The 12,205-nt window shown below is 44.1% G+C and overlaps 1 long non-coding RNA gene across 3 annotated transcripts; it reads right to left on the bottom strand.

Moving 5' to 3' along the window:
- Positions 1 to 1,793: 1,793 nt before the first annotated feature.
- Positions 1,794 to 10,052, bottom strand: LOC148146643 (uncharacterized). Of its 3 annotated transcripts, none has more exons than XR_015760642.1 (3): positions 9,927 to 10,052; positions 4,637 to 4,750; positions 1,794 to 3,934 (listed from the first exon to the last, which is right to left on the bottom strand). It is a non-coding gene; the product is annotated as an uncharacterized LOC148146643 (long non-coding RNA). The 3 variants fall into 3 exon arrangements; XR_015760641.1 differs by lacking the exon at positions 9,927 to 10,052 and adding an exon at positions 7,390 to 7,617 and having other exon boundaries at positions 1,794 to 2,471; positions 4,637 to 6,526; XR_015760640.1 differs by lacking the exon at positions 9,927 to 10,052 and adding an exon at positions 7,390 to 7,617 and having other exon boundaries at positions 4,637 to 6,526.
- Positions 10,053 to 12,205: the final 2,153 nt, after the last annotated feature.

Consider the following 12,205-nt stretch of genomic DNA (forward strand, 5'->3'; position numbering starts at 1 on the left):
CCCGAAACGTCGAATCTCCTGTTCCTGGATGCTGCCTGACCTGCTGTGCTGTTCCAGCAATAAAGTTTCAACTTTGATCTCCAGCATCTGCAGACCTCACTTTCTCCCCGATGAAGGTGATAGGTCAGGGAGGAGAGGGCGGAGTGGATAGGTGGTAAAGGAGATAGGCAGGTAGGACAAGTCCGGACAAGTCATGGGGACAGTGCTGAGCTGGAAGTTTGGAACTAGAGTGAGGTAGGGGAAGGGGAAATGAGGAAACTGTTGAAGTCCACATTGATGCCCTGAGGTTGAAGTGTTCCGAGGTGGAAGGTGAGGCGTTCTTCCTCCAGGCATCGGGTGGTGAGGGAGCGGCGGTGAAGGAGGCCCATGACCTCCATGTCCTCGGCAGAGTGGGAGGGGGAGTTGAAATGTTGGGCCACAGGGCGGTGTGGTTGATTGGTGCGGGTGTCCCGGAGATGTTCCCTAAAGCGCTCTGCTAGGAGGCGCCCAGTCTCCCCAATGTAGAGGAGACCGCATCGGGAGCAACGGATACAATAAATGATATTGGTGGATGTGCAGGTAAAACTTTGATGGATGTGGAAGGCTCCTTTAGGGCCTTGGATAGAGGTGAGGGAGGAGGTGTGGGCGCAGGTTTTACAGTTCCTGCGGTGGCAGGGGAAGGTGCCAGGATGGGAGGGTGGGTTGTAGGGGGGCGTGGACCTGACCAGGTAGTCACGGAGGGAACGGTCTTTGCAGAAGGTGGAAAGGGGTGGGGAGGGAAATATATCCCTGGTGGTGGGGTCTTTTTAGAGGTGGTGGAAATGTCGGCGGATGATTTGGTTTATGCGAAGGTTGGTAGGGTGGAAGGTGGGCATTCTGTCCTTGTTACGGTTGGAGGGGTGGGGTCTGAGGGCGGAGGTGCGGGATGTGGACGAGATGCGTTGGAGGGCATCTTTAACCACGTGGGAAGGGAAATTGCGGTCTCTAAAGAAGGAGGCCATCTGGTGTGTTCTGTGGTGGAACTGGTCCTCCTGGGAGCAGATACGGCAGGGGCGGAGGAATTGGGAATACGGGATGGCATTTTTGCAAGAGGTAGGGTGGGAAGAGGTGTAATCCAGGTAGCTGTGGGAGTCGGTGGGTTTGTAAAAAATGTCAGTGTCAAGTCGGTCGTCATTAATGGAGATGGAGAGGTCCAGGAAGGGGAGGGAGGTGTCAGAATGGTTCAGGTAAATTTAAGGTCAGGGTGGAAGGTGTTGGTGAAGTTGATGAATTGCTGAACCTCCTCGCGGGAGCATGAGGTGGCGCCAATGCAGTCATCAATGTAGCGGAGGAAGAGGTGGGGAGTGGTGCCGGTGTAATTACAGAAGATCAACCGTTCTACATAGCCAACAAAGAGACAGGCATAGCTGGGGCCCATACAGGTGTCCATGGCTACCCCTTTGGTCTGGAGGAAGTGGGAGGATTCAAAGGAGAAATTGTTCAGGGTGAGGACCAGTTCGGCCAAACGAATGAGAGTGTCGGTGGAGGGGTACTGTTGGGGACGTCTGGAGAGGAAATAACGAGGGCTTGGAGGCCCTGGTCATGGCGGATGGAGGTGTAGAGGGATTGGATATCCATGGTGAAGATGAGGCATTGGGGGCCGGGGAAACAGAAGTCTTGGAGGAGGTGGAGGGCGTGGGTGGTGTCTTGAACGTATGTGGGGATAGGTCTGGACTCACACATAGACCAGACCAGGATGACAGTTTCCGACCCTAAAGGGCAATAGGAAACCAGATGGATTTTTCCTGACAATCAACTCACAGCCATCATTAGACTCTTAACTCCAGATTTTTATTGAATGCAAATTTCACCATCTGCTGTTGCGGGATTTGAATGTAGGTTCCCAAAGCATTACCTGAGCCTCTGGATTAAAGCCCAGCAACAAAGCCATTAGGCCACTACCTCCCCATTATCTGCCTTGGAATTTTTTTTTTGGAGGTCACATAAACATGGTGGCGTCTTGCGTCGACACCACAGGGGACAGTTCAGACTAATTTTCTACAGTCACTCATTACTCAAGATTATATTGGAGACCTGATACCCTCAGAAAGTCTCAATGAACCCGTCCTTGATTTGCACATCTCAGCATGAGAACCACAGCTTATTTGAACATGTTTGATCATAAATTCAGAGCTATTCAGTACAGTGGTTAATTCACTCCAATGTATTACTTCTCAGGTGGTGAAAGTAAAAATCTACCCTAATTTCTCATAAACATTCATTACCTACAGAGAGAGAAACTGGAAGCGTACTGACAAGACAAGGCTATGCTTTCCATGTTAAAGATTATTGTGTCTAACTTTGGAAGTGGGTCTGTGTTCAATTACAGCTGGAGTGGCTGGAACGTCTCTGTTGATTGTGGTTTACATCAAGCTGAAACACACAGAGTTCCTATTGAAATGTGAGTTCAGGGTCCTTTCTAGCTTCCAACCTCTCTTCTGGTAATTTTGCACCTATTAAGAAAATACAAGGTCGCACCATTTCAGTCTGTTTCGTTGTGATTATTTTTCTCCCCTCCACGTGTTTTCACAGGCATAAACACTGGCTTGAGTGTTACATGGCCATGTGATCACCAGCAGGTGATCTGCTTTTGAGTAAAAAAGCTCCCTCCTTGTATCAGTCCTAAACTGCTACTCCTTATTCTGAGAAGCTGTCCCTTGGTTCTAAACAGTGAGAAGTGTCCTTCCCTGTGAGAATTTGGTATGCTTTGACATTCAAATAGAGGTGAGTGGATGGGCTGGAGATTCCCTCTTTGTTTCTGCATGAATTAGATCCTGGCTGTCCCTCCAATGCAGTTGTTAGTGGACAGTAGAACAGGTTGTTTGCAGGGACGGTTAAAGAATTAATCCTGCCTCTGTGTCAGCTGAAAGACCTAGGAATAGGAGCAAAAAGGATAGCACATTTCAAGACATCTGTCAGGTTAATCTGACTCAGTTTGACTAGAAGTAGGCTGTTCAACCCATCAAGCCTGCTCTGCCATTTAATATGGTCAATGGCTGATCAAACACTTTTACCTGTCCCTTCCACATGACCTTTAGATCATGGAGAATCAGGAACCTGTGTGGTAGGTAATTAACTTATAGGTCTTCACTAGATCTGGGTGGCACGGTGGCACAGTGGTTAGCACTGCTGCCTCACAGCGCCAGAGAGCTGGGTTCAATTCCCACCTGAGGCAACTGTGTGGAGTTTGCACATTCTCTGTTGATTGTGGTTTACATCCGGGTGCTCCGGTTTCCTCCCACAGTCCAAAAATGTGCAGGTTAGGTGAATTGGCCATGCTAAATTGCCCGTAGTGTTAAGTGAAGAGGGGAATGGGTCAGGATGGGTTGCTGTTTGGAGGGTCAGTGTGGACTTGTTGGGCCGAAAGGCCTGTTTCCACACTGTAAGTAAACTAATCTAATCTAAAAAAGTAATCTAATCAATGTAGTTGATTCTTAACTGCCCTCTAGCAATGGCCTAGCAAGCCATACAAGGGCAATGAGGGACACATAAGAATGCTTGCCCTTGCCAGCAACAGCCACATCCGATGAAAGAAGAAATTTAACTCAGGACATTTTCAAGGTCTTTGTTGCCTTTTGAATAATGCACATAGCTGTAGCAGACGATACAAATCTACTAGGTGCATATGCTAACTGTAACAGGCAGCACCATGTCTGTTGATTGACAGTGCAGCTGGCGTCTAAGTGAGACTGAAGAGAGCTGGAGCCAAAAATGTTGATTTGTCTCTCAACAAGCAGCTTCATTCGGCAGCAGGTGTCTGTGTCGCAGAAGGTGCAATTTTCTGTCTCTGCTCCTCCGGGCTTTGCGATGCTCTTAACATCCTGGAATGATATCCACAGGCTGACTGAAGGCATGCAATAATGGGCCTCAGTTAAAGGAGGTAGACCTGCTGCAGATCCCAACTGGGATCAGAAACCTACAGAAAGATAACAGACTGTATGGGTGGTGGAGGTGTGTGGGTGGGAAGGAGTCATGGGGAAAGGGAAACGATTGAGAGGAGGCAAAAGGACAATCATGATAGGGTCAGTTGATCAAAAGGGGGTGAACAATGATGAAATTGGCCATGATTGAGAGGGCAAGTATGAATTGGAGAGAATAAGTGATCAAAAGGGCCAATTGTTGAGTTTGAGATAAGGGTGGGGGCAGAAGGTGATCTGAAGGGTGGCCACCTGCAGACAAAATCTGGGTTTGCTACTTTACTCACCAATCCTATCAGCTCCAGACTCGGCTATTAATCTACAGGGTTTCAATTATCCCAAATCTCTCCTGTTTAGGCTGTAATATGTACTTTATCCCTCTTCCTCAAGGATAAACATTATCTCTGTCTATGGTCACTGGAGTTTTGAAAAATGAGAGCTGATTTTCATTCAAACATTTAAGATTCTTACAGGGTAGATGTACCAAGAAGGTTTCTCCCAGATGGGAGTCTAGAATCAGGGGACACAGTCCCAGAATAAAGTGCAGGATAGTTAGGGGACTGAGATGAGGAGGCATTTCTTTACTCTGGAGTGGTGAACCTTCAGAATTTCCAAACCAAATGGACTGTAGAGGTTCAATCATTAAAGTTGTGAAGGGATACCGGATAACGTAGATTTGCCGACAACAATAGTAGACTCACCAACTTTCTGATGATTCCTGTTGAAGAGCTTATGCCTGAAACATCGATTCTCCTGCTCCTCGGACACTGCCTGACCTGCTGACCTTTTCCAGCGCCACACTCTCGACTTGCCAACTGTAAGGGCATTTAAATGATTATTGGATCAGCAAATAGATGAAAATGGAATAGTGTCGGTTAGATGGGCTTAAGATTGGTTTCACAGATGGGCAAAACTTGGAGGTCCAAAAGGCCTGTATGTGCTGTAATGTTCTATGTTTTATGTTATAAAGTAGGAAAATGGTGTTGCCTTGGCAGCTAATTGAATATCTAACTGGGTAGGCCTGAGAAGCAAACATAGAATATAGAACAGTACAGCACAGAACAGGCCCTTCAGCCCACGATGTTGTGCCAACATACTCCTATATTTTCCTAACCTTCAATACCTCAAATTTAAAAATCACATGTACACATTAAAATCCTACCAAGCCCAAATCTATCCATATCTCTGTAATTTTCCCAAGCTCTGCCACTCTCGCTCATCTATTAAAATCCAACAGGATTCTTTGATAAGGCTCTTTGTCACCCCCTCACTATCATTCTCTTTCCATCAGCTTCCATTATGTTTCTCCAGTCGGCTCTGCTATAACGCGCAGTTCTTCAATGCGAATTAGCTATAATGCGATTGAAGAATTTACACCATTGTTTGTAGAATGTGAACGTTGTTGGCTGTAGTGCAATTTTGGCCCTATTTTAGTTTAAATGGTGTTGTTATGATTCGATTTCCTTATAATGCGGCATCGCATGGAAACGTAACTATTGCATTATATCAGAACAGACTGTATTTTCCAGGAACTCTCACTGTTTTGTAACAGTTATATCCACTCACATCCCCACTTCCAGCCTTTCACTTTATCAACAAGCTATTCAACTACATGGGGCATCTCAGCCATGTCACCTTTTGATCGCTGGCCATTAATGTTGGGCTGAATGTGAGTTATTTCAACAGAAATCAATGAAAGATAAGGTGGCCAGATTTGCTCATTATTCCTCAATGCAGTACTTAAACACTGTGGTACACACCAGTTTGAAGAATATGCACCAGGCACAGTCTCATTTCTGTAGTTCAGCAGTTCTGAAGAGTCAAACCAGACTTGAAACATTAACTCTGTTTCTTTCTCCACAGATGCTGAAGTTCTCCAGTATTTTCTGTTTTTATTCTGAGATTTCCAGCTTTTACATTTTATAGTGATCAAACATCGGGAATGTTATCTCTTATTAAGCATTAAACTAAATTGGTCATTAATAGTTTAACACCATGCAAATTAACATGCCTCAAAATGGCACTGAATTGTGGTGAAAGAACACTTTTCGCTATATCTTCCTAGATATATGTAACAATAAAACAAAACTAACAATTTTATGCAATAGTTTGGATTGCCATTAAACAAATAAATTCAATATTGAGTCTTCTCTGGGGTGTACTTGAAGCTGCCTATTTGACACACTCTGTGTGGATCTGAAGAAGCACAAGAGCTCATACAGAGTAACTGACAGCTAATTACACATCAACCACTTTCCCTGGTGTCTCACACTGATCCACCACGCTGGTCACACTGGAAATCCATGTGGTTGAAAATCCTTGGAAAATCCCATCAGTGTGCCTGCATCTTGAGCTGACCCCATGCAGCCTCTGACTGTGCTTGCTTCCCTTTGACATCTGTGTTTCAAACCCTTGCGAGATCTTTGATGAGGGGTTGCCATCAGCTCGAAATTAAGTTGCCCCAGGCCAACAAATTAAAACTGGGAAGCATTGGAAAATAACTTATCTCAACCATAACTCTCAGGGGATGTGTGACTCAGTGCAGTTTCTTGGCAATGGTTGGTGTTGATAGTGTTGGTATCATCTAAAGGCTAAAGAGAGGCAGATTAATAGACATCTATATCGCACACTGGAAAGCTTACACAAAGGGAGAGGTTTTTAAGCCTCTCATCTAAGCTGGACACATTGGAAAATCTGATGGCTCCAACATTCCTACCTGTGCTGAGTCAGAAAGGCCATTATTTGCAGGGTCAGCCACAGGGAGAACTTAGACTCCAAATGCTGTTGTTGGTCCAATTTCAGTAATACTCTTTACCCTCCTAAGCACAGTTCAGAATGTGGTCGTAGTTTGAAATTTCTTCCTAACATTTAGTTAGACATTAAAAATAAGAAGCTCAGAACAGATCAGTCACTGCATTACCTCAGTGAGTTAACTCCCATTCTGAAATAGCTCAGGATCGAGAGTGTGTTCTGTGCTTGTGCAGAATTGTAATTTGCAACCCAACCCCCAATCAATTTGTGATTAGCTCTCCACTTTATGAGTGTCACTCCATTTTATGAGTGTCACTAAGAACTGAAACCTGAATTCGAATTCACTATGGTGTGATCAGATTGCACACAGACCTTCAGGTTTATTTATGTCGGTCAGATTTTGTCTTCAAACGATCACAGCTATGGATTGCACACACATTGAGCATATTACTCGCACTTCCATTCTAGCAGTTTGAATCACTGCAGAACTTCACTTGTGTTGCTTTCAGATATCCAGTGAGAAAGAAACTCTCACATGTGTTTAAAATATCGCTAAAGCATATCTGAAAATTTAAGCTTGTTTCTAGATAGAGGAGTCCTTGTGGACTCAACTCCTACCTGCTCTAGAGCCCTGACCTCTGAACAGGTAGGTTAGAAAAGAATTGGAATTTAAATAGATAAAAATGTATTTACAAATACATACTGCAATGTCATAATTTCAGTTGTTTTCCCTTAGTCACACCTTCATCCCATATTCACTTGCTTCTGATTTCATAACAAGCACAGCCTGACAGCAGGAGAGGCAATATTAATCCCTTTCCTCTTATCAATTAAAGTCACTGATGGCCAGGCAGGGCAACAGGCAGGGCTCTGCTGCTGGACAAGGAGGAAGTGGGTACTGCAGATGCTGGAGATTAGAGTCAAGGTTAGAGTGGTGCTGGAAAAGCACAGCAGGTCAGGCAGCATCCGTAGAGCAGGAAAATCGACGTTGCAGGCAAAAGCCCTTCATCACAAATGAGGCAGGGAGCTTCAGGGGTGAAGAGATAAATGGGAGGGGGTGGGACTGGGGGGGGGGGGGGGGGGGTGGAGGGGGAAGGTAGCTGAGAGCACAATAGATGGATGGAGGTGGGGGTAAAGGTGATAGGTTGGAGTGGATAGGTGAGAAGGAAGATTGATAGGTGGGACAGGTCATGAGGATGGTGCTTAGCTGGAAGGTTGGAACTGGGGTAAGGTTGGGGGAGGAGAAATGAAGAAACTGGTGAAGTCCACAATGATGCCCTTGGGTTGAAATGTGCCAAGGCAGAAGATGAGGCACTCTTCCTCCAGGTGTCGGGTGGTGAAGGAGTGGCAATGGAGGAGGCCCTGCATGTCCTTGGCACAGTGGGAGGGGGAGTTGAAGTGTTCAGCCACGGGGCAGGGGTGTCCTGGAGATGTTCTCTGAAGTGCTCTGCGCGAAGGCATCCAGTCTCCCCAATGTAGAGGAGATCGCATCGGGAGCAACGGATACAGTAAATGACGCATGGAAGCGCAGGTGAAACTTTGATGGATGTAGAAGGCTCCTTCGGAAGGAGGTGAGGGGGTAGGTGTGGGTGCAGGCTTTGCAATTCCTGTTGACAGTTGAATAATAGTTTAATTCTGTTTCAAAGGATCCTGAATGAATCCATGTAACGGTAGCAATTTGACAATTGCTTTAAGTCACCATCATCACTGCCCCCAACCTTTGCATTGCTTGTCTGAGCAGTAAGTGCAAGGGAATTTTGAAAAAGTGAGTGAATGAGATGGAGAGAGAAAACATGTTGGATATTGAGGTTGGAATAGAAGATCTGTTCCCACCATTTGACTGATGAATTCCTCTGGCTTGCTGAATAAATAGACATCATCTGGTTACTAGCACAAAATGGTGTGAGATTCACAACTGAAGGGTTAAGTAGCTTTGTGGGAAGCCATTCAAGGTCAGAGGAACCTCGATTATCCAAATGGCATGGGCAGGGAGTATTTTGTTTGCATAATCCAATGTTCAGATAATTGAATGCGGGATGACACAACTTAGCCAAGCGTCCTTATGATCTTGTCCGGATAATCTGAAATTCAGATAATCAAACGTTGGATAATCAAGGTTCCTCTGTATAGATACACACATACACAGACACACACACAACCATATATACAGATACACGCATACACAGACACACACACAACCATATATACAGATACACACATACACAGACACATACACAAACATATATACAGATACACACACACATACAAAACAACATATATACAGACATACACACACACTGCCCTCTCTGCACCATGATAAAAGCATGCCTGATATGTGCCCCTTTCCCCTTCTTTAAACTTCACAATCAGTTTCAGATTATCACGCTGTCACTGACTCTGGGCGATGTCAATCAGGTGATATTTTTCGGACAGTTTTGCTATGGACTCTGGAGACAAGGACACAGCGTGCGCTGTCCCGAAGAGTGCCTGAGATTGAACTGCCATATAAAGCCCTCCCCACCCATTGGTCACTGTTGAGAGACCTTGAGCTCTGTTTGAATAGCCCTGAGCAAACAAACACAGGCAAGCCTGAAGGAAAGTAATACAGCAGATGGCAGAGGCTCCTTGATGTACTTTGTCCTGACAAACACATGCATTGTGCTCAGGATAAGAGTGCTGGTAATTTAATTTGTGAAAATAATGAAGTCTACATCTGTGAACTATCTAGCCCCAGTTGTGGATAATTAATTAACTAATAGTCATTTGTCAACTCTATGTAGAAATGGAATTAAAGAACATTTTACATGTAAATGCTATCGCATTTTGTGTCACCTTACTACATTTTACCAGCTCTGTTTAAATGTTGAAACATAGAAACCTAGAAGCAGGAGTAGGCCATTCAGCCCATCGAGCCTACTACCCAAGTCTCAAACACTGCTGAGAATCAATCTCAACATCATTTTCCTTCCCCATCCCCCTTAGGTTATTATAGCTAAATTTTTTCAATCTCAACCTTGAACACAAAAACCGAAAGAACTGCAAATGCTGTAAATCAGAAATATAAAAAGAAATTGCTGGAAAAACTCAACTGCTCTGGCAGAATCTGTGAAGAGAAATCAAAGTTAATGTTTCAGGTCCAGTGACTCTTATTAATGTTAACTTTGATTTCTCCTCACAAATGCTGCCAGACCTGCTGAGCTTTTCCAGAAACTTCTGTTTTTGTTTCAACCTTGAACATACTCATCACTGGGCTTCCGCACCCTTCTGGAATCGAGAATACCAAACATTCACTGGCCTCTGTGTGAAGAAATCTCTCGCCACCTCAGTCCTGAATGGTCTGCCTTTTATCCTGTGCCTGTGTCCCTGGTTCTAGGCGCTGCAGAATAATCTATTCATCTTGTTGCACTCTTTAAGAATTTTGTCGTGGTGCTATTGCATTACAACTCACATGATAGACTGATTTGTAGCACTGTGCCTATGCTTATACACACACACACACACACACACATCAAAAAAGCAGAATTGTTCATAGTTTCGACAGATGGCGAATGAAGCAATGCCATAAATTTCCTTGGACAAATAGTAACAGGGCATTATCAAGGGAGTCAGCTATCAGATTAATTATTCTGATAAGAATGTATACAAACGTTTTTCTGTTGACTTGAGCAGACTTATAGCAGACTGTTAACATTCTGAATGGAAAGCCTATTCTATCAGTGTGCTGACATATTAATCACAGATAAGAGATTAATACAAGTATTAAAATCACAGCAATTCATTTTGGTACAAAGAGCAAGTGAACCCATTCCACTGTACCTTTACGCTTATCATGTGGCTTAGCACCATTACAACCAGAAAGGGAACTTTAGAGAGTCTTAACCCTTAACTGACACTTGTTTAAAATGCTTTGACCATCTCTAAGCTGTGATTAACTTTTGCAGCTATTTGCCTTCTGTTTGTGAGTGTTAAAAGCTCACAGCTGTGCAGAAAGTGCAGAGGTTCACTGAACCCAGCAGGTCAGACAGTGGTGGCACAGACCAGGTGAGGCAGAGTGTGGGAAAATGTAAAGTTGTGAACAAAAGTACAGAATATTATTTAAATGGAGAAAAATTGCAGAAATTTGCTATACGAAGGGACGTGGGGTAATTGTGCAGAAAACACAGAAAGCTAGTACACGAGGCAGCAGGTAATCAGTAAAGCAAATGGAATATTGGTCCTTATTTCAAGGGTGTTGGAATATAAGAGTAGGGAAGTCATACTGCAAATGTACAAGGTGCAGGTAAGACCAGTTTTGCTCCCCATATTCAAGGAAAGGAATTATTTCATTGGAGGCAACTCAGAGTTTGTTTACTGTGATGATCCCTGGTATGGAGGGATTGTCTAATGAACAAAGGCTTAAACAGGTTGGGACTCTACCCACTGGTGTCTAGTAAAATGAGAGGCGATCTCATTGAAACACATGGGATTCTTAAGAGGCTTGACAGGGTAATTGCTGAGAGGATGTTTCTCTTCATGGGAGAGTCTAGCACTAGAGGGCATAGCCTCAGAATAAAGAGGTGACAATTTAAGACTTGAGATAAGGAGGAATTTCTTCTCTCAGAGGAATGTGAGTCTTTAGAACTCCTTGCCACAGGGAGCCATGGGGGCAAAGTCCTTGTGTATATTTAAGGCTAAATTGATTCTTGATCAGTAGGGGAATCAACGGATTATTAGGAAAGGGTAGGAAAGGGGATATGAGGAATATTGGATCGGCCCAGGATTCTATTGAATGATGGAGTGAACCCAAGGGGCCGAATGGCCTACTACTGTTCCTGTTTCTTATGATCTTATGTTTAAGCCATTCCTAACAAAACAAAGAGTTTTCTGGGTGCATAATGTCCTTTACATTCTTCACTCCAGTTGACTCCATCATTAAAAATAATACAAAATCAATGAAGAAGAGTAAGAAACACAATTGCATTTACCTAACACCTGTAAAGGAGAATATCACAAGGTGTTTTACAGGAGTGGAATCAGACTACAAATGATTTTAGGTCAAGTGATTGAAACATTGCAGATGGGATTTGCAGATGAGGAAGAGAAAGATAGTGTCATGAAGAGATTGACAAAAGGAATTCCAAAGTTTAATCCTTGGAGGACTGAAGCCCAATGTTGGTGTGAGGTGAAATCAGGTCCCTGACATTTGTAAGTCAAAACTATTTCTACTTGCATCCTTGGTCTGTGAGGGCCTTCTGATCTCAGCCAGCCAACTGTACCATAATCATTGACCTCAATATCCAAAGGATCATGAGGGGAATTGCTCAGCATGATATCATTCAGGATCCAGTGAAAAGTAACTTTGTATGTGAAGGTCAGGAGAATTGGCCATGGGAAATTGCCCATAGTGCTCGGGGATGTGTAGGTTAGGTACATTAGTTAGAAGTAAAGGTAGAATAATAGGGTGGAGGGATTGGTCTGGGTGGGTTATTCTTCAGAAGATCGGTGTGGACTTGTTGGGCCAAATGGCCTGTTTCCACACT

The sequence above is a fragment of the Chiloscyllium plagiosum genome, unplaced genomic scaffold, assembly GCF_037043375.1.
Source record: "Chiloscyllium plagiosum isolate Xiang-an unplaced genomic scaffold, Cpla_swu_hap1 HiC_scaffold_20, whole genome shotgun sequence".
Classification (NCBI taxonomy): Eukaryota; Metazoa; Chordata; class Chondrichthyes; order Orectolobiformes; family Hemiscylliidae; genus Chiloscyllium; species Chiloscyllium plagiosum.